At 33.5% G+C, this 21,828-nt stretch overlaps 1 protein-coding gene and 1 long non-coding RNA gene across 9 annotated transcripts in view; one reads left to right on the top strand and one right to left on the bottom strand.

The window, feature by feature from the left end:
• Nucleotides 1-2,221: 2,221 nt before the first annotated feature.
• On the bottom strand, nucleotides 2,222-6,669 carry LOC141451735 (uncharacterized). Its single transcript, XR_012457069.1, has 3 exons — nucleotides 6,464-6,669; nucleotides 5,471-5,538; nucleotides 2,222-5,042 (listed from the first exon to the last, which is right to left on the bottom strand). It is a non-coding gene; the product is annotated as an uncharacterized lncRNA (long non-coding RNA).
• Nucleotides 6,670-7,589: 920 nt separating this feature from the next.
• Nucleotides 7,590-21,828, top strand: part of LOC141451733 (cell adhesion molecule Dscam2-like) — a 414,509-nt gene continuing 400,270 nt past the window's right edge. For all 8 annotated transcript variants that reach the window (XM_074123321.1, XM_074123319.1, XM_074123322.1 and 5 more), the window contains exon 1: nucleotides 7,590-7,696. The gene's annotated coding sequence lies outside the window, so the exon portion shown is untranslated. The remainder of the gene's footprint in view (nucleotides 7,697-21,828) is intronic.

Here is a 21,828-nt window from a genome sequence, read left to right as displayed (position 1 = left end):
AAAAAGGTTTTAATTTTGTTGATAAATACAATGGCACATAATTATAGTGCAATGGCATTAATTAATTTTCACTGATTAAAAAAGTTAACGTCATTTAGTAAATTATTTAACTGTACATATCAATAATCTAGCTTTATTCCATTTTAATGAAAATTATGTTAACAAATGTGTATTATAAGTAAAATACCTTCACTAGCTTTTTACATTAGAGCTTAGTGAACTAAATAGAAAGTTATTTCAAGCTAAAATTGATACAAAATGGTATATTTTGGTTGAAATAGACATAATATCAGTACAAAAAAATATTGTTAATCTGAACAGTAAGTTTAATTTGTTAGAAATATCGTTTAGTTCAACAGAAAGTACTGTTGATTGTTAAATATTGACATAAGAATGAATTAAGTTCTAATAATTTACTGACAGCAATGTTTTACATTGCTCTTTATTATTACTTTGAGATTTATTACTTTCTTTTTTCAAAAGATTTAAGATTTTGTTTCTTTCTTACATCTAACAATAAAACTGACATTGATTATGCTCATTAACACTTTATTTTATTGTATGATTTGGATTTCCAGAATAAAATCACCAGAAACTGGCGCCTGCCTAAAAACTATTCACCAGATTAAGCCAACATGAAAGTGACGTTAGAAAACATCTTCTCTGGCGAAAAAGTACTTACACTTTATTATAAATTAATTTTTCCTAAATCTTTAATAGAATTATAAAATTTATTATTCATTTTTTTCTTTTATAATCTAGTTAAATGTAAGAGTGTTTGCTACAATGATGTATGTATTATGATAAAGCAAAAATGTATAATTGATAGCAGAATAAATAAGAACAAATTTAAAAAAACATCTTCATTTATTTCCTTTTTTTAATCATAGATTTAGTATTTTTATTATACTTAAAAAAAAATACTGAAAAGATCACAAAAACATAGAAATTAATCAATCACATATACTGAAGGAACGATATAAAAAGTGTAAAAATTGTAGAAAAGAAATAAATAGAAATAAGACAGTTTTAAATATAACCTCATGAGAGCAGCACCTACTGGACCTATATATATAACAGTAGTTCCAATAATGGCCACTAGAATGCACTAAACTTCCATTTATATACACCTGTAATAAAAAATTTCCTTCAGTACCATTTATGTTGCCGAGGAGGGTGTATCTCTCTGTCGCTCCAAATAAATCTTTAGTTCCAAAAATGACCACTAGAGAGCAGTACCTACTGGACTTTTATATATACAACTGTAACCAAGAATATCCTTCAGTACCATTTATGTTGCCGAGGAGGGTGTATCTCTCTGTCGCTCCAAATAAATCTTTAGTTCCAAAAATGACCACTAGAGAGCAGTACCTACTGGACTTTTATATATACAACTGTAACCAAGAATATCCTTCAGTACCATTTATGTTGCCGAGGAGGGTGTATCTCTCTGTCGCTCCAAATAAATCTTTAGTTCCAAAAATGACCACTAGAGAGCAGTACCTACTGGACTTTAATATTTACAACTGTAATAAAGAATTTCCTATAGTATCATCTATCAATTAATGGACAGTCGCTTCAAATAATATGTTCTAAATTTTAAATAAAAGTTAATTTAGAAGCTAGAAAATATAAAATAAATGTAATGAGGCTTCCCTTATAACAAACATAAGGTTCTCATTTGAATTATTCTTGTAAAACTAGAAAATATCAAACGCCCCACCCTCCCACCCTGCGAATTTATCTCACTTATATAAACTACATGTCAAAATGCTCTCTATCGAAGGAACATTCATTTATTGCTTTTTTTTTAAACAATTACCATTTATTAATTACTAATTCTATTAGAATTCATTAATACAAACATAATACCACCTAACAGGATTTTTCTTTAATTAAAAAAAGCTAATTATAACAATTAAATGAGAAAAAACAAGAAAATATAATGAATTCATTAGTTAGTTCATTCAATCACACCCAGGTAGCAGTACCTATTACACAAATTACTGCTTTTTCCATTATTTCTTCTTCTATTTTCGTTTCTTTTAATATTTTTAAATAAAATAAATTTGGAAAGAGATAAGAATTGCACTTCTATTCATTGGTTATGGTAACAATTAAGTAAATAATCTATTAATTTGTTTTTGTTTAATTTAATGTTCTAACATAAATGATAAGGGTTCTTAAAATAGAAAAGTTATATTTTGAATGATTTATTAACCAAAAAATATACAGTTTAGTCGTATAATCTACATACATTATATAATAAAAATAATAATAATAATAATAATAATAATAACGTGTTTATTTACTTTCAGCTATATACATAAGTTACAAAATACAATAAATAATAACATTTACATGCATGGAGCGTACACCGTCCGCCGAGTTGATATTTATAAAATACAAGCTTCATATATTATATAAATATTCATTTTATTAAAATTACTTTTTTACACCTAGTGTACCAGAAATCTTTTTTTGCCTAAATAATACAATTTGGAGCTTTTATAAATTTGACATTTTTACATTATTATTTGAAATTAATACCAATTTACTATACAATAAAGTAAATACATAAAATACAATATTTTACAAGATAGGAACTAATAATAATCTATCAAAATCTATGTTTTTAAACAATATATTTTATATATCTGTACCAACATAATGTATGCTACATGTGAGCCACCAACATTTATATATATGACTCTCTAGACCTACATGGGTCCACCTTACACATATACGGATATCATCTTGTTAGTGACTCTCTAGACCAATATAGGACCACTTTGCCTACATATTAACCTTTATTGGTGACTTACTAGACCCATATAGAACACTTTGCACCCATATTTAACTTATGTTTTACCTCTTCAAATGAAACCTACTTATGAATTTGTCTTTTTTTTGACAATCTATCTATCTACTACACATAGAGAGTTATTCATTAAGGAATATATTTCATTTTTTATAATTGCCCATTAACACTAGATTGGGCAATATAGGTATATACAAAGTTTCAGTCTTTCTAGTGTTAAATATACTTAAAACACAAACACCCTTAACACAATATTGTTTATACTTATATGTATACATTATTTTTACGTATGTGTATATCATAATAAAATAATCGCATATTAATTATTATTATATATACATTTACGAATGTGTATATTTATAGCATATAAACCTATATCAATTTAGTGAGTTTCCAACAAGATTAAATATGAGTGGACCTAAATTCTGGAACTCAGAGAGATCGCCAGACTGTCCTATATAATTTAGAATGCATTGAGGACTTGCATCACTTCATGACTGTATGCCCCAAGTATAATGACTTGCGTCTTAGGTATTTTGGCAGTATGCAGCTTCTTACCTCTGACTGTTTGCGAGATAATGAATGGTAAGGATTGGTCGGCTCTTGCTGCCTATGTTCGGGATGCGTATCACCTTAGATCGAACATTATTAAAGAGATTATTTTATAATTTGATTACTATTATTATTTACAGTTTCTGTTTTGTAATGTAAAAATTGAAATTTAATTTGTTTATTTTTATACAACCTTATTGTCACCCATTATTATTTTATACCAAGGCTATACATTTTGTTAAATTTGTCAATGTAAATAAATAACTAAATAAAAAAATGTTTAATAATAAATATGAATGGACATGTATAGGTCCACAGAGTCAACCAAATGATTAAATTCTACGAGTATAAGATATAATATACGTCTAGTGAGTCACCAAGAAGGTTAAACGTCTTACTTATATGTATCTATATAGATATATATATTCTCACCAACAGTCTTCCGGCACTAATCCAATTGAGAAACATTCATTTGGCACCCAAAGGGATGCTAAAGTAATGAATAACATACAAATAAATTATTTCACTAGCGTCAAAAGGTTATTTTTCCCTATTTTATTCCTAAAAATATACATTCATCCAGTTAATATTTGTTATAAATGGTTATTTTTATAATAGAACAAATCAAATCTAGTTAAATATGTCAAATTAACTACAAAAAACAGAGAAATATAGGAAATATGTAATTACATGGAAATTGTCAAAAATTTCCATCAAAAAGTAAAGAAAAAGACAAGTTAAGTATCAGTAGAACATAATACAATAGGAGCTTAGTGTAGAAATCATGGTGAGGAGGTGGAGTTAAGTAAAAGAAAGTAACAGCCAATGAGAAAGCACTAAGGCTGCCTTCATTTTGCACCTCTAGATATAAGTACTCATTGGCTAACTCAAAGTGGGGTAAAATGGTATGGATCAGTCATAGTGTATTCTGATTGGCTGAGGTTTACCCAACCATCTTCACTCTCCTCTAGTGTATTCTGATTGGCTGAGGTTTACCACACCATCTCCGCCCTTCTCTGAAGTAGATTCTGCTGTGAGCTCCTAGACCATTATGTTCTACTGATACTAAAATTGAATTTTTCTACCGTTTTAAATGGGAATTTTCAGGAATTTTTCAAGTTTTCTTGCTATAACGTTTATTTTAGCCTTTAAATAAAATGTGTATGCATTTATTTTATTTAAATAATCTTTCTTATAAAAGAATATTATTAAATTTAAAATTTTTAAATGTTTTGCGTAATAAAAATGTTCGTTAAGGTTTATCCAACGTGTTTAGAATTAGTTAGGTGTAATTTGTGACCGCAAAAATCACGATAACAGCCTTCCGGGCACTAATCCAATTGAGGAACATTCATTTGGCACCCAAAGGGATGAATAACATACAAATAAATTATTTCACTAACGTCAAAAAGTTATTTTTCCCTATTTTATTCCTAAAAATATACATTCATCCAGTTAATATTTGTTATAAATGGTTATTTTTATAATAGAACAAATAAAATCTGGTCACATGGTCAAATGTAAGCTTCTTGAACAGAGAGCAACAGCCGACTGGGTTCATTACAATCCACTAGCGTAAGTTTGTTGTTTCTCCGTCAAGAGCAGGAGGTCATTCGGACAAATGTAGGCCTCTTGAACAGCCGAATGAGTAAACATCATATGGATCTATCTACAGATAAGATAGTCTTTGTAGATTTGACAGAAAGAAGAAGAAACCACACTATTCTAATATTTTCTGATTTTGAATGGCGAGTAAGCATAAGAGTTCGGCTCTAAAGCCTTTCAACTCTAATCAGGAGTTAGTCTCCAGACTCGTAATATAATCAGACTATTATGTATTATATTATATATATATTTAGAAAACCATTTATTTTTTTAAAAATATAATTTCGTGGGATGATATTGAACCCTAAATCCTCCCAGAATGCTTCTAATGGATACATATCCACATATATATTCATAAACAATACAAGTATATACAGTACATGCAACAAAAGCAATAAAAACAAGTCTAATTTTTTACTTTAAGGTCAAAAGAAAGCATCTTAACTTTACTTTAAAGACTTTCCAGATAGAAATAAAAGTTCTTTGGCTTACTTATGGTATAAACAGCACTGGAGAAGTTGAAAGAGGTGTAAATTTCCCAATAAACACTTCCTGACAAGCTGTAGAAAACACAAAAAAATTAGAAAATGCTTCTGTTATAAGAATAGCCTTAAGCTTGTAATGGGTTGTGATTGACAAGTTTCAAATCTATAGGCTACTTCCTTTGGAAGTAGCCTAGGAAAGCTGGAAGTACTAATAACATTGTGATGGTATCTTAAATTAAAGTAAAGTTCAGTCCTAGTGAACTAATATTGCTAGAAAGAAATGGCATATTTATTGCGATGAGGATAGTGAAAATATTTTACTGCACTTACTGTGAGGTTTAACCGACTTTCATGTGAATATTAGAGACAAATAACCTCTTCTAAACGGTAGTTTTAAAAATGATAATCTAATATAAAATCTGGTGATACTGGGAGTCAAATGAAACTGATCTTCAATGAATCTGAAGCCATCATTCAAGACGCGATACAGTTCAAAGTTATCATTGAGATGCCCACATGGACGACACAAAGAATAACCTAAAATAAGAAACGAAGAAACTAAAGTCTGCCAGAATAGATACTGGAAATATAAATTTTGCAAAAGTTCTTTAAAAACATAATTATTAAAGCATTAGCATTAGCAAAGCATAAAAATCCTTTTACATAATCTATTTAAGAAAATTTACGAACTTGCACATTAGTTGAAGGATGTAATCATGTACTCGTATGTCCATGCGGAAATCAACTAAGTTTAGAGTTAACTCGCCGTTATCTAAGAGAAAATTTACTTCTATATTTCGGTTCTGTTTTGTTTTTTAAAGCAGAAAGTAGCTACTAATGCAAGTTTCTTGCTTCTCGAATGTGCTGGCCACGAAGAAGTAAAAGAAACTAGATATTACGTTAGGTCTACTGGACTTGTAAACCTAGTTGTCTAAAACGACTTTAAAGTTTAATTCTTCAAAATAAAATAACTTATAAAAGATTTTTTTGATGGACTTACTCATGAAACTTCAATCTTCATAAACATAAGGCAATAAACGCAAACCATTACTTTATCAAATAAACTAATAATGGAATGAATTTAGCAAGCATTCATACCTAACTTAAAACTGCTTTGTTCACAGAATTAGCTGGTAACTAACATAATCTTTAGGGCAAATTTATATCATCTCTGTTACCTTCCTCTCTTTACAACCAATTCTGAAGAAAACTCGTCTTATCGTTTATCGATAAATCGAATTGCATTATATATGTTGATCTCTTTTAGTCTACTGCTATGATTTTCTTCTTTGCAATAATATTATTGACAATAAATTGATAATAATTTCTATCCTCTTTTCGATTACTTACCTATGATGATAATAATAATAATGTAGTATATACGTATTACTAAAACTGTCCGGTTGGACTGTTATATAAAGTTAATCACATAGATTTGTAACTGTAACCAGTATCATGAAGTAGATTGAAACAGCGCTGATTTCTGGGAAGCCGTTCAATAGTATCTAGCATGTATAGTGGTTATCTCAGCCGTTTATCTGAAACATTAGAAATCAAATTATTACTTAAGAGTCTCAAGTAAGATGATGAGCCCGCAGGGTTGCCACCCAATTTGGAGTCTTCTTAAGGAACTAGTACTAATATTATTTTTGAATGTGCCCTAACCTCAGTATGTTCACAATATTTTGTTCAAGTTGGCGTCCCTAACCTCTCATCAGTATCACAGAATTCTAAGCAAGTTACCCTGCAGAAAAGCCATTGGTAGGGAATGATTCTAGAAGGGAGATCCAATACTCGGGATAATTCATAACTTCACAAATTACTAATGATATAAGAACTGGAGTAATTGGAAATTTTACCACCACAGAGAGTGTTAAGTAGAATTCCCAGTTGAAGTTTTTCCTCCTCCGGGAGACAGAGAGAAGGAAAAGATTATTGCATAAATAATTGGAAAGATAAAGCTTCTTAAAGTAAAAGAAGATTTTTTATTTTATTTTGATATGTCGAGGGGGCGCCCCACACTCAAGAGAGAGTGAGTTAGAGAATCTATCAGTTCGTAAAAGCTCGTGCCAGTTCGAGCAAGTTCGGTTAACCACTTACCTGTGGCTGTAGAACTACCGCTAGAGGCTAGAGGCTGTTGGAAGCGTTTAGATTCTTTCGGCCAGTGTAAGACGACTGCTCGGTGCGTGTACTGCTTGTCCAGTTTACGTTCACCCGGTACGTCATTAAAAAGGTACGTCTACATAACAAAACAAAAAAATAATAAAATTTCAAAAATATAATATTTGTATTAAAAAGAATCCTTAAAGATTAAGAAAAAAAATTGCTAAAACTAATGAATCTCTTTCAAAATAAAACAAAATGAGGTGCAGACCCTCACTTGACTTTTATTTTTTTTGACTACGATTCTCAAGTTGCTGACTTTTAAGAGCTTTTTAACATTAAAATCACAAAATGAATTTTCGTAAAAAAAACTTATTTAAATGAAAACTTTTGAATAATGTTAGCGAGAAAATTGTAGGAGTCCTTTCCGGAAAAAAAATCTTAGCAAAGTAAAAAAATAGTAATTCTTTAAAGTATCTCTGGTTTTGGAATGAGCTACAAAACTTGATTTTTTTTATCGCCCTTTATTATATAAAACACGCAGCAAAAAAGTCTGTTTTAGTCTTTACGTCAATGTGTTGTATTCCAGATTGGGAAGGCTGGATTTTAAAAGAGGTCTACCATAAAATGGAGCAAATTGTAGAGCAGTACATTGCCAGGAGTTGTTTGAAAGGTTTTTGTTTCTGTTAATTGATTGGGTAAAAACTGTTTCAGTCGAGTTTTATGATGGCTGAAGTTTTTGGGTCTTCAGTAGTGGTATCAAGGATTACGGTCAAACTAGCGCACCATATTCCTTCCTTTTGTTCCTCGGGAAATTCCCTGGTTGTTCGAGTTTAAACAGTCGTAGGTCTTCATTCCAGAACTTACGAACGTAGAAAATATCAATTTCTGTTTAAAGAAGGATTCACACTTTAAGTTTCATCTTTACAACCAATTTTGATACAACAGACTCTACAGATGTTTGTAAGTTAATAAAGCATTGGTTGTTTACAATTAACCAGTTATACCAGTTATTAAGCGTGTTCTGAAGTGTATACACGTCAAACCAAATCTCTATTACGGTGCGTTCGACGTGTATACTCGTTTTGAAAAATAGAAAATTGCCATTACCTATAAAAACTTTAAAATTTTAATAAAATACAATAATAATATTATTCGGTGGTATGTTTCCTTTATCCTTACCAATAAAACTGCCAAGTATTTTATACGGAGCGGGGTGGAGGGTGTCAGCCAAATGATAAGTGGTTGGTACATGTTTGGTCTCCGCATTAGAAATTGGGGAATTACGCACACGAATAGAAGCTCTCAACCCTTGTGCAATAGATAGCGATTCAGATCTCAGTAAGAGCATGATTTCATTTTGTACAGAATTCAAAGCTCTTTTCTTCCTTGTAAAAAAGCTCTTGCGTCTCTAGTTAACTAGAGAGCAATGCATACGTGAAGCGGTGCAAGATTTTTTGAAAGAGCACAGAATGCTCTGTGTAATCTCAAACCCCAGAGAGATTGCAGAAAAAGTCGTTTGCAGTGACTATTATGACGTTGTAAACTTTTGGTTGTTTTGTTGCCCTGCGTTCGTCGTGTAAACACGTCATTGTCTGATTTCAATTCCGCACACTGTTTTTTTTTTTTAAACTAAATTCCACCGCTTAACTGGTTAATGCATATTTTGCGATAAATATACTTATATAAATAAGTCTTTATGGTCAAATAGAACGGTTACTTAAATAATTTTTTAGTTGTTATTAAAATTTGTAAGTCCGAACGATGAATTTATTTGAATGTATCGAACCAGAATAAGAAGATATCATGAATACTTAAAGAATAAAAATAGTTTTTAATTAGAATTCTAAAACTTTACTTGGGTCAATGCTGATGGCATGAAAAAATAATATATAAAATATCAATTCCTCACTAAGATATTGACCTGTTTTCGAGAGGTCACGTTCGGTGGTGAAATTGTAAAGCAAAAAGAAAAATTAATTAAAATGAAAAATAATTAGGTAATGGTTTTATTTATTTTCAGTTTTCCTTTCATTTTAATTTTCTTTCACCTCTAAAAAAATTAAAAATAAATTAAAAACGCAGATAAGAGGTCAAATCTGAATAAAATTTCGTGTGTGGAAGACATAAATTCAAGTTGTAACGAGTATATTTGGGGTAGCAACGCGAGTGTGCAGAATATACGGTACATTAATTATCTCAGATAATATTTTTTGTGGGCGTTTTTTTAAACCCAAGAGTTAATTAGATTGTTTATATAGAATTTAATCTAAAATTTAGTAAAAACCGCAAATTACAAGGAAATAGCACTTTAGAGGGTGTATCTACCTTATTGCCCTGTAGAATAGCCTAAGAACAGCTTCTTCTGGAAATATTATTCAAACAAGTAATAGCTGCGGATCTCCTTGAAACCTGTTTGAACTTGTTGAAGCGCTTAGATCTTAGGGGGATAAGAGTTTCTGCAGCAGATTTCTCTCTCCATGGGAGATCGGTGGCCTCTACTACTGTCTCTTCCGATCTGCTCCAAAATTCCTCGAGCTACCTAAAAATTGTAGCCCCCTCGAAGCTGTCAATCCCTGGGGAACTGGCTCTTTGCAAGTGATCCTACCCGTAATGGTGTAGGCTCCTCAACTACGTGTGATCTTGATCGTTGACCTGGATCCTCTTCTTCCCTCACTGGTTTCGTGGCTTACCTTTTTCGCCATATTCGGGGCTTTTTTTTGTCTATTCCAGACAATCCTCACACCTCCCTCGAATATGCTCATAACTTCCCAGTTCACTTTCAGCTGATGATTAGAATGCTCAACAAAACAACTGTCGAGTCTTCAATATTAAGTCAAAGTTAAGAATCACCTATTTAAGAGTTCCGCTCCTAAGATAGGATGGTATCAGGTGCCCCAGGATAGAAATCTAACTCTAAATGCAAGCAAGTACAATCTATTCGTGATAACATCTTCGACACAAAATTGAGAAACTTGGACAAAGAAGTGAAGTAGCTTTACCCTAAGAAAGTCGAAGATTTGAATATAGTTTCCGCCGTAGCAGTATTGAAAGCTTTGGACGACCAACACTTGGTATAACAGCTTTGTTTTCCCCTATTTTCCATATAAAAAGGAGAAACTCTTCCCTTTGCAAATATTATATTATATTTCCTTGGGAAAACAAGTGTTGTTACCATTTGATGGAAAAAAAACCATCCCAGAGCACCACTTTGCCAATTACTTCTGAGCTTGAACTTTCCTCAGTGAGCTTAAGAGCTTGCATACTTGGAAGTGAAGTTTGTTTTCTCTCTCTCTCTCTCTCTCTCTCTCCCCACGATTTACTTCTCCCCAAAGTAATATGAAGCCATTTCTTTAATCTTGAGATCGTCCTGTCGACCAGCTGGAGGTCTGTTTTCCCTCTTCACTTCACTTCATAAATATTAGTTCCTCCTTTTGTCGGTGCACTTCTGTATTTCCTCCTTCTTTCTACATCTTGCCCCTTTTTCTTTTTTTATCTTTAATCCATCTTTCGTCGTTCCTAGCTTCTATTGGAACTTTATTTCTTCCAATAGCTCTGTTTTGGATATATGTCACGCTAGAAATACCACTGTTATCCCTCTGATGTTGCTAACAACGTTGTACTAATGATGTTGATGTCTCTTCTGTGCTTTTCCTTCTTCTCTTCATTTCCAAGTATTCTGCCACTTCTGTTTCCTCCTGCACCACATTCGAGATAAAAGAAAACCTCAACTATCCAACAATTTCGCTGTTCAACTTTTGCAATATAAGAAGAATAGGTAAATAAATGATTAAGGAAAGACGAAGTCCTATCATGGATAAAACACGATGCTAAGATAAACTAAAGAAAATATGATTCTACCACTCTAGACTTAGACTAACTTACAATACGAAGTTAAATGAATGATTATTGATGGCTGATTGAAATAAATGATGGTATGATGGGAAAGATGGTATCGAATAGAGCCAAAGGTTTTAGTTAAGACTTCAAGCAAACGATTTGCTGGTAACCAAATCATCGGTCTCCAGTCTTCTATCAGTACCATAGCCGCCTACAGTTATAGAATTGGCTCCCGTCTTGTATTGTGAGGAAAGCTAAATTACAGTAATGAGACATTACAAGTTTACAGCTTACGGCAACGAAGACTGTAACATCTAGCCGGCCTAAGAAGAGCCGGATGATAAAAGAGCTTGAATACTTGCAATTTTTCACTTGCTTTGTAGTAAACTTTACTGATTTAAAGTTTTGCTTGGGCTATACCTTGACAGAAGACTTACAAGGAACCCTCATAGTCGACTTAAGAGAACAGAACTCAACAGACGCTTCCGACAACTGGAAAGACTACTCGACAATAGATCAAAACTCACTCTGGACAACAAAAGACTTGTATATTTAAGTATATTTAAAGCCAGTCTGGGCTTATGGCATCGAACTGTGGAGGTTCAACCAAACGCTCAAATCTGCAAAGGATCCAGAGTCTTTTCAGTCTAAAATTCTTCTGCTCTATAGTAAACGCCTCCTTTCTACGTCACCAATCAAACCATTCACACAGACTTGAACATTCCTTTCGTGCAACACAAGTTGCTGAAAACACGTTACAGAAAATTCCATCTTAACATTCAAATACAACACAATCCACTGGTACCAACATCTATCTTCAAGAACATTTCCAGACAACACTTCCAGACGTCTTAAAAGACAGTGGCCTCGGCGATCTCCTCTCTGATGAAGAGAGTCAGTAGAATTTAGAATGTTATTGGAGTGTTACCGCTGGGTAACTTCTCCATTCTGATATGTGTAATATGTTGCTTAATGTTGCCCTTGTTGCTTATAACTCAAAACGCGTCGATTCTAACTAAATAAATGATAAACAAATTTTGCGATACAATTTTTTTTTTAAACTGATACAGATTTTTAGTGAAAAACCAAAGTAAAGCGAGCTCTTTTCACAATCCTGTGTCCGCTCCCTTGAATTGTGGTTAAAGAAATATCAAGTCAAAAAAACCCAAGAGACTTTAATCAACTTTAGTCACACTTAGCGTTCCTCCCAAAAAGATTCAAACTAATTCCTTGCTGGTAAGTTCTCAAGTGAACTTAAAAATTCTTCAATGATCCTTTTTTTTATTTTAAAGTTTTCTTTCGACTTTCTAAACTTTATGCCTTTCTTTGCCACTTTTTTCTCCTTCGCCCCCTCTCTCTCTCTTTCTCTTTGCCATTAAAGAATTTCCCAGGGAGTTTTCACTTAAGTACAGCTTTTTAGTTCTTTAAGACAACAACATTAATAATTAACGAATCGTATAAAGCCTTTAAAAAGAGAAAACTCATCATATATTCATGCTCTCATCTTAGTAAGAGCATTTTACTTCTTTCTAGTTTTTTGCTTTCATTTATTACTTATTTTTCTTAAAATGATTTATACTGTTTTTATTATTTTATTTTTTTCTTGTATATTTGAATGTAATTTTTCTTTATTTATATTTATCTTAGACCCTCCCTTGTGTTTACTGCTTTGAAGCTTAATTTTTTTTAGATAATTAACTTTTTGTTTTTAAATCTTTATATTAGAAAAGATTCCGCGTAAAAAGTTTTCTCTCATTATTTATTAATGTCAAAGAAAATGTAAGAAAAAAAATTATTTTCTCGAAAATATTTTATTTTTTCCCTTAATAATAATTGTTGGCTCACGTGTTTAAGGTTGTAGAACTTGACTTTAATAAAGAGGAGTGGCCACCGGCAAAGCTAGAAGGATCTATAGTGGTCCAGAGCGTTTTGTGAGAATGCTATGTTCATTAAGGAGTAGCTTAGGCCCTTCAGCGTACAGTGCGAGGAACTTCGTAACAGCGGAAGACATTTAAAGGTATTTCTTCCTCCAGACAATCGCCATGGTTTAGACCCAGCCGGTTTCAGTTGCCTTCTGGAATCTATTCAGCAAAAAAAAAAAAACAAAAACGCAGTAGCCAATAAGTGAGAATTGGCTACACAGCGTGCTTGGTAACTCTCTCCAGCCAATATAGGCCACTATATTTGAGAAAGCAGGAAAAAACTGTACAGCAAGAGAGAAACACCTACGAGAAAAGTTAGCCAACTTTTTTCACACAATTCTCAAAAAATCCGCCACCCCCCTTCCTCGACTAGTGATGTCACATAACTTCACGCAGTTTCTCGTCTTGTGTAGTAGAATCGAGAGTATGATATTCTTGTCTTGTGATTCCTCTAAATTGCTCCACCAGTAAAAGAGATCACCCCTCCAGGGACCATTTCCCATTGGGAAATATCGACTCCCTCCTTTTTTCAATCTGATGTCACTGATTTCGTTTTTCTCTCTCTCTCTTTTTGTCCTCTGTATCTTAGATTTCTTTTTCAAAGTCCTGGAAATTCAACGCTAAATATTTACCTTCTTTTTGTTATTTTTCAATTTTCTGTTACTATCGATAACAGGAAGTACTTCAAATGTAGATTTTTGAATCTGGGTTTGCGCCGGAAGTAATCTATTCTTAGCAAGGGTAGAAGTTAAGCCCTATTTTATGGCGGCATTTCACTTAATTACGGTCCAAAACCTGTATAATATTAACGAGTATTAGCTGGGTTGTCCAAATTCTCGCTTTTCTTTTTTTTTTGCGTTATGATATAGGAACACGATGTTTTGTGGAATTCTGCGTGAGCTGCAACGTCACGCTTTATTCAATTAAATTGTTTTATTATAATGGAGAACATATGACTTCATAGAACTTCTATTTTTAGTATAAATACTAAAAAAGTGTGTGTGCGTGCGTAATTTTGTATTTTTCTTAAATTGTTGTGCATGTTTAAACTTGTTTCAGTCAGTTTGTTGTTCATACTATTTTCACCTTACTTCTTACATTTAGCTTTGTTTTTCTTGACGCTTTGACTAAGTTTGTTTGAAGGACTTAAAGGAAAGTCTGAAGAGGGTAGTTAGCTAGCAGCTGGAAGTGAGCGAACAGATGAACTTCTCAAGTGAGTAAATGAATGAGTAAGTTGGGGGAAACAAGAGCCGAGTGAGAGAATATTTCCTGCTCGCCGCTAGAGTGGGACACTCATTAATTTAATATTACACAACTTGTGCGCTCTCAAACTATCTCCTGTATTTTTTTTTTTTTTGATTGCAGCAGACTCGACTCAGTAGTCAGGGGGGCAGACTCGAGGGCATACACAGTACTTTGTGTTTATACAATAGAAAAGGGTGAAGTACACAGAATAAAGAAGAAATAGTCGGATGGGGCGCCAATTATAACCTACCCTAAGGGTTTTTCTTATCTCTTTTTTCTTTTTTGTAACTTCCGCTTTTATTCTTTTTTTTTTACTCGACTTCCGGTTTTTCTTTTTTGTACGCATCATGATGACGGGACAATAAAGAAGTCATTTCTGTTTAGCAAAGTATTGCTTATTACAGGAGTTAATAATTCTTCAGATCCTAAATCAGGGGTCCCCAAACTTTTTACTCAGGGGGCCACCAGTTCACTGTCCCTCAGACCGTTGAAGAGCCGGAACAAATAAAAAGAAACAAAACGGGAACAAATATGTAGTATATTTCAAATAAAGAACAAGTAAATTTAAATCACCAAACTGCCCAGTACTTCTGTGGGAACTATCACCACTTACGATTTATTAATGGTTTCTCGCCAACATTGTTGAAAACAAAAAAACAGTTCACAAGAAGTTGGAAGTTGAAGTTGGGGAATTGGAATAGAAGAAGTTGCTTGTACTCTATGGGAATTGGAATAGAAGGAATTGCTTGTACTTTATGGGAATTGGAATAGAAGGAGTTGCTTGTTCTCTATGGGAATTGGAATAGAAGAAGTTGCTTGTACTCTATGGGAATTGGAATAGAAGGAATTGCTTGTACTCTATGGGAATTGGAATTGAAGGAGTTGCTTGCACTCTGTGGGAATTGGAATAGAAGGAGTTGCTTGTACTCTATAGGAAATAGAATAGAAGTTGGAGTCGCTTGTACTTTATGGAAGTGTAATAAAAGAAGTTGCTTGTACTTTATGGGAATTGCAATAGAAGGAGTTGCTTGTAATCTATGGGAATTGGAATAGAAGGAGTTGCTTGTACTCTATGGGAATTGGAATAGAAGAAGTTGCTTGTACTCTATGGGAATTGGAATAGAAGGAATTGCTTGTACTCTATGGGAATTGGAATAGAAGGAGTTGCTTGTTCTCTATGGGAATTGGAATAGAAGAAGTTGCTTGTACTCTATGGGAATTGGAATAGAAGGAATTGCTTGTACTCTATGGGAATTGGAATAGAAGGAGTTGCTTGTACTCTATAGGAAATAGAATAGAAGTTGGAGTCGCTTGTACTTTATGGAAGTGTAATAAAAGAAGTTGCTTGTACTTTATGGGAATTGCAATAGAAGGAGTTGCTTGTACTCTATAGGAAATAGAATAGAAGTTGGAGTCGCTTGTACTTTATGGAAGTGTAATAAAAGAACTTGCTTGTACTTTATGGGAATTGCAATAGAAGGAGTTGCTTGTAATCTATGGGAATTGGAATAGAAGGAGTTGCTTGTACTCTATGGGAATTGGAATAGAAGAAGTTGCTTGTACTCTATGGGAATTGGAATAGAAGGAATTGCTTGTACTCTATGGGAATTGGAATAGAAGGAGTTGCTTGTTCTCTATGGGAATTGGAATAGAAGAAGTTGCTTGTACTCTATGGGAATTGGAATAGAAGGAATTGCTTGTACTCTATGGGAATTGGAATTGAAGGAGTTGCTTGCACTCTGTGGGAATTGGAATAGAAGGAGTTGCTTGTACTCTATAGGAAATAGAATAGAAGTTGGAGTCGCTTGTACTTTATGGAAGTGTAATAAAAGAAGTTGCTTGTACTTTATGGGAATTGCAATAGAAGGAGTTGCTTGTAATCTATGGGAATTGGAATAGAAGGAGTTGCTTGTACTCTATGGGAATTGGAATAGAAGAAGTTGCTTGTACTCTATGGGAATTGGAATAGAAGGAATTGCTTGTACTCTATGGGAATTGGAATAGAAGGAGTTGCTTGTTCTCTATGGGAATTGGAATAGAAGAAGTTGCTTGTACTCTATGGGAATTGGAATAGAAGGAATTGCTTGTACTCTATGGGAATTGGAATTGAAGGAGTTGCTTGCACTCTGTGGGAATTGGAATAGAAGGAGTTGCTTGTACTCTATAGGAAATAGAATAGAAGTTGGAGTCGCTTGTACTTTATGGAAGTGTAATAAAAGAAGTTGCTTGTACTTTATGGGAATTGCAATAGAAGGAGTTGCTTGTAATCTATGGGAATTGGAATAGAAGGAGTTGCTTGTACTCTATGGGAATTGGAATAGAAGAAGTTGCTTGTACTCTATGGGAATTGGAATAGAAGGAATTGCTTGTACTCTATGGGAATTGGAATAGAAGGAGTTGCTTGTTCTCTATGGGAATTGGAATAGAAGAAGTTGCTTGTACTCTATGGGAATTGGAATAGAAGGAATTGCTTGTACTCTATGGGAATTGGAATTGAAGGAGTTGCTTGCACTCTGTGGGAATTGGAATAGAAGGAGTTGCTTGTACTCTATAGGAAATAGAATAGAAGTTGGAGTCGCTTGTACTTTATGGAAGTGTAATAAAAGAAGTTGCTTGTACTTTATGGGAATTGCAATAGAAGGAGTTGCTTGTAATCTATGGGAATTGGAATAGAAGGAGTTGCTTGTACTCTATGGGAATTGGAATAGAAGAAGTTGCTTGTACTCTATGGGAATTGGAATAGAAGGAATTGCTTGTACTCTATGGGAATTGGAATAGAAGGAGTTGCTTGTTCTCTATGGGAATTGGAGTAGAAGAAGTTGCGTGTACTCTATGGGAATTGGAATAGAAGGAATTGCTTGTACTCTATGGGAATTGGAATAGAAGGAGTTGCTTGTACTCTATAGGAAATAGAATAGAAGTTGGAGTCGCTTGTACTTTATGGAAGTGTAATAAAAGAAGTTGCTTGTACTTTATGGGAATTGCAATAGAAGGAGTTGCTTGTACTCTATAGGAAATAGAATAGAAGTTGGAGTCGCTTGTACTTTATGGAAGTGTAATAAAAGAACTTGCTTGTACTTTATGGGAATTGCAATAGAAGGAGTTGCTTGTAATCTATGGGAATTGGAATAGAAGGAGTTGCTTGTACTCTATGGGAATTGGAATAGAAGAAGTTGCTTGTACTCTATGGGAATTGGAATAGAAGGAATTGCTTGTACTCTATGGGAATTGGAATAGAAGGAGTTGCTTGTTCTCTATGGGAATTGGAATAGAAGAAGTTGCTTGTACTCTATGGGAATTGGAATAGAAGGAATTGCTTGTACTCTATGGGAATTGGAATTGAAGGAGTTGCTTGCACTCTGTGGGAATTGGAATAGAAGGAGTTGCTTGTACTCTATAGGAAATAGAATAGAAGTTGGAGTCGCTTGTACTTTATGGAAGTGTAATAAAAGAAGTTGCTTGTACTTTATGGGAATTGCAATAGAAGGAGTTGCTTGTAATCTATGGGAATTGGAATAGAAGGAGTTGCTTGTACTCTATGGGAATTGGAATAGAAGAAGTTGCTTGTACTCTATGGGAATTGGAATAGAAGGAATTGCTTGTACTCTATGGGAATTGGAATAGAAGGAGTTGCTTGTTCTCTATGGGAATTGGAATAGAAGAAGTTGCTTGTACTCTATGGGAATTGGAATAGAAGGAATTGCTTGTACTCTATGGGAATTGGAATTGAAGGAGTTGCTTGCACTCTGTGGGAATTGGAATAGAAGGAGTTGCTTGTACTCTATAGGAAATAGAATAGAAGTTGGAGTCGCTTGTACTTTATGGAAGTGTAATAAAAGAAGTTGCTTGTACTTTATGGGAATTGCAATAGAAGGAGTTGCTTGTAATCTATGGGAATTGGAATAGAAGGAGTTGCTTGTACTCTATGGGAATTGGAATAGAAGAAGTTGCTTGTACTCTATGGGAATTGGAATAGAAGGAATTGCTTGTACTCTATGGGAATTGGAATAGAAGGAGTTGCTTGTTCTCTATGGGAATTGGAATAGAAGAAGTTGCTTGTACTCTATGGGAATTGGAATAGAAGGAATTGCTTGTACTCTATGGGAATTGGAATTGAAGGAGTTGCTTGCACTCTGTGGGAATTGGAATAGAAGGAGTTGCTTGTACTCTATAGGAAATAGAATAGAAGTTGGAGTCGCTTGTACTTTATGGAAGTGTAATAAAAGAAGTTGCTTGTACTTTATGGGAATTGCAATAGAAGGAGTTGCTTGTAATCTATGGGAATTGGAATAGAAGGAGTTGCTTGTACTCTATGGGAATTGGAATAGAAGAAGTTGCTTGTACTCTATGGGAATTGGAATAGAAGGAATTGCTTGTACTCTATGGGAATTGGAATAGAAGGAGTTGCTTGTTCTCTATGGGAATTGGAATAGAAGAAGTTGCTTGTACTCTATGGGAATTGGAATAGAAGGAATTGCTTGTACTCTATGGGAATTGGAATAGAAGGAGTTGCTTGTACTCTATGGGCATGGGAATAGAAGGTGTTGCTTGTACTCTATGAGAATTGGAATAGAAGGTGTTGCTCTATGGACCTGCTTTTGGCTAATGAGATGATCAATGTCTCCGGTTTAGTTATAGTGCTTTGCCTTTCTTCCTACTTCTGGCTGTTATTTTACCCTGTTTTCGGAGCCGTGACGCGTGCATCCCACGTCATCGGAAGTAGTACTGTACATGAGCGACGCAGCGCTTTGCGGCACCGCCACATATACGAGTGCTCCTCTCACTGACCACCAATGAAAGAGATGCCCCTTCCGGAAGTGCGGCGGGGGCTGGATAAATGTTCTCCGCATGTGGCCCGCACTTTGGGGACTTCTGCCCTAAATTGTGATTAGATTTTTTTTACAGAGTCTGTCCGTTTTTGTCATATAACCGATTCGACATCAGATGGATTCGTTTATGCCTTAAAAACTTAGAAAATGTCCCTTCCTACCTTTAAATCGTTTTTAGGGCACTGGAATCTCCATCAGAGTATTATTCCATCCAAGCTTCCTTTTTCCAGCCTTCAACTGGAGTTCATCTTCTGAAACCAAATAAATAAATAAATTAGATCTCAAATTTTATCATATATATTTTTTAAATTACATTAATTTTTACCAGTAATAAATCATTCTATATTTGTATCCAAATTTCTTTCGCAATGACCTTATAGATCTAATCATCTTTAATAAATTAAATATACGTGGATCTGATACTTTTATTGAAGTAATTAAAAAACAAAAGATAACTTTTGGATAGTTCCGTCGGAGGATCCAAGTTTCATTTCCGTTAACGTTATATTTTGGCGTAATTTACGGCATTACAAAACTACATTTCAGTAAGTATTGATTATTGTTTCAAAATTCTGTTTAGAAGAGAATGCGGGAGTTTTGCTTTACAATCTTTCCATTTTACTCATGATGAAAAAAAGTGATGTATGTTCGAAACAGATTTGACAGCTTTCTATTTTGGGTAAAATTAAATGTAATTATAATAAAAATCACCTGTTTCAAGCCCCCAACCTACAAAAAAAATTTAGTTCAACTCAGTGGTAAAACGTTTTTATTTATTTAGGTTATGTTATTTTGGTTATGAATTTTAGGTTATTTTATTGGAAGGTTATTTTGTTTAGTATGTTTACATAGCTAACTTGATTAATGAAATAATTTTCTACACAAATATATGTTATGTAATTCCATAGTGTTTGCTGTTAAATAACAAATCAATGTTTATGTATTTAACATTTACATATATTTTTCTGACTTTGATGTGTACACAGTTATAACAGGATGAATATAATATTACTGGAAATGATTTGCAGTTTAATTTTATCATATTTTAAATGTTAATATTATGAACATTTTAAAAATATAGTTTGAATTTAATGCTAATTTTATGGTAATTGGCCATGAGATATGTAAATTATGTTTTTAGGCAACACATTTATCTATGAAAAATACCATTATGGAATTGCAAAAGTTTTACGGATCTTAAAACCTATCTACGTAAGCTTGTAGTTAACAAAACATAATCTTATTTAAAGATCTTGACTCTTTGAAAAGAATCTATGCTTAGAATGGCTCTTACTTGTGTTCTGCTTAAGACAACCACCACTAACGATTTATTAATGGTTTCTCGTCAACATTGTTGAAAACAAAAAAACAGTTCACAAGAAGTTGGAGTCGCTTGTACTCAATGTGAATTGGAATAGAAGGAGTTGCTTGAACTCTATGGGAAATAGAATAGAAGAAGTTGCTTGTACTCAATGGGAATTGGAATAGAAGGAGTTGCTTGTACTCTATGGGAATTGGAATAGAAGGAGTCGCTTGTACTCTATGGGAAATTGAATAGAAGCAATAGAATAGAAGCAATAGAATAGAAGAATAGAATAGAAGAATAGAATAGAAGAATAGAATAGAAGCAACAGAATAGAAGCAATAGAATAGAAGAATAGAATAGAAGCAACAGAATAGAAGAATGGAATAGAAGAATAGAATAGAAGCAATAGAATAGAAGCAATAGAATAGAAGAATAGAATAGAAGCAATAGAATAGAAGCAATAGAATAGAAGAATAGAATAGAAGCAATAGAATAGAAGCAATAGAATAGAAGAATAGAATAGAAGCAATAGAATAGAAGCAATAGAATAGAAGAATAGAATAGAAGCAAGAGAATTGAAGCAATAGAATAGAAGAATAGAATAGAAACAATAGAATAGAAGAATAGAATAGAAGCAATAGAATAGAAGAATAGAATAGAAGCAATAGAATAGAAGCAATAGAATAGAAGCAATAGAATAGAAGCAATATAATAGAAGAATAGAATAGAAGCAACAGAATAGAAGAATAGAATAGAAGCAATAGAATAGAATCAATAGATTAAAAGGAATAGAATAGATATCATTTCCATAATGTGCCCACCTCTGGTGTCTATCATAAAACTAGCCTCGTTAAGAATTTTCCTTCCGCTGTTTAAAGTGGCTGGGAAGGGAATAGCGTCCTTTCTACATTAATATTTAATTCGGAAAATGGAACTTTGGTGAACTGGAAAACTAAGAGCCGGTCGGTGCTGAGCGGTGAGCGGGCGGACGGGCGGTCTGGAGTTGTGTTTGGGGGCGTTACAAACTGAAATGAACGTCTTACAAAGTGTGTACACTGTGAATGGAGAAGTTGGCGCGACGCTTCTGGCGGCGAGAGAGAGAGAGTAATAGCCAAACTGG

The sequence above is a fragment of the Rhodnius prolixus genome, unplaced genomic scaffold (assembly GCF_049639745.1).
Source record: "Rhodnius prolixus isolate KJV_2025 unplaced genomic scaffold, Rpr scaffold_14, whole genome shotgun sequence".
Taxonomy (NCBI): domain Eukaryota; kingdom Metazoa; phylum Arthropoda; class Insecta; order Hemiptera; family Reduviidae; genus Rhodnius; species Rhodnius prolixus.
The sequence above is the reverse complement of the archived record's forward strand: the minus strand, read 5'-3'. Positions and strand labels throughout refer to the sequence as shown.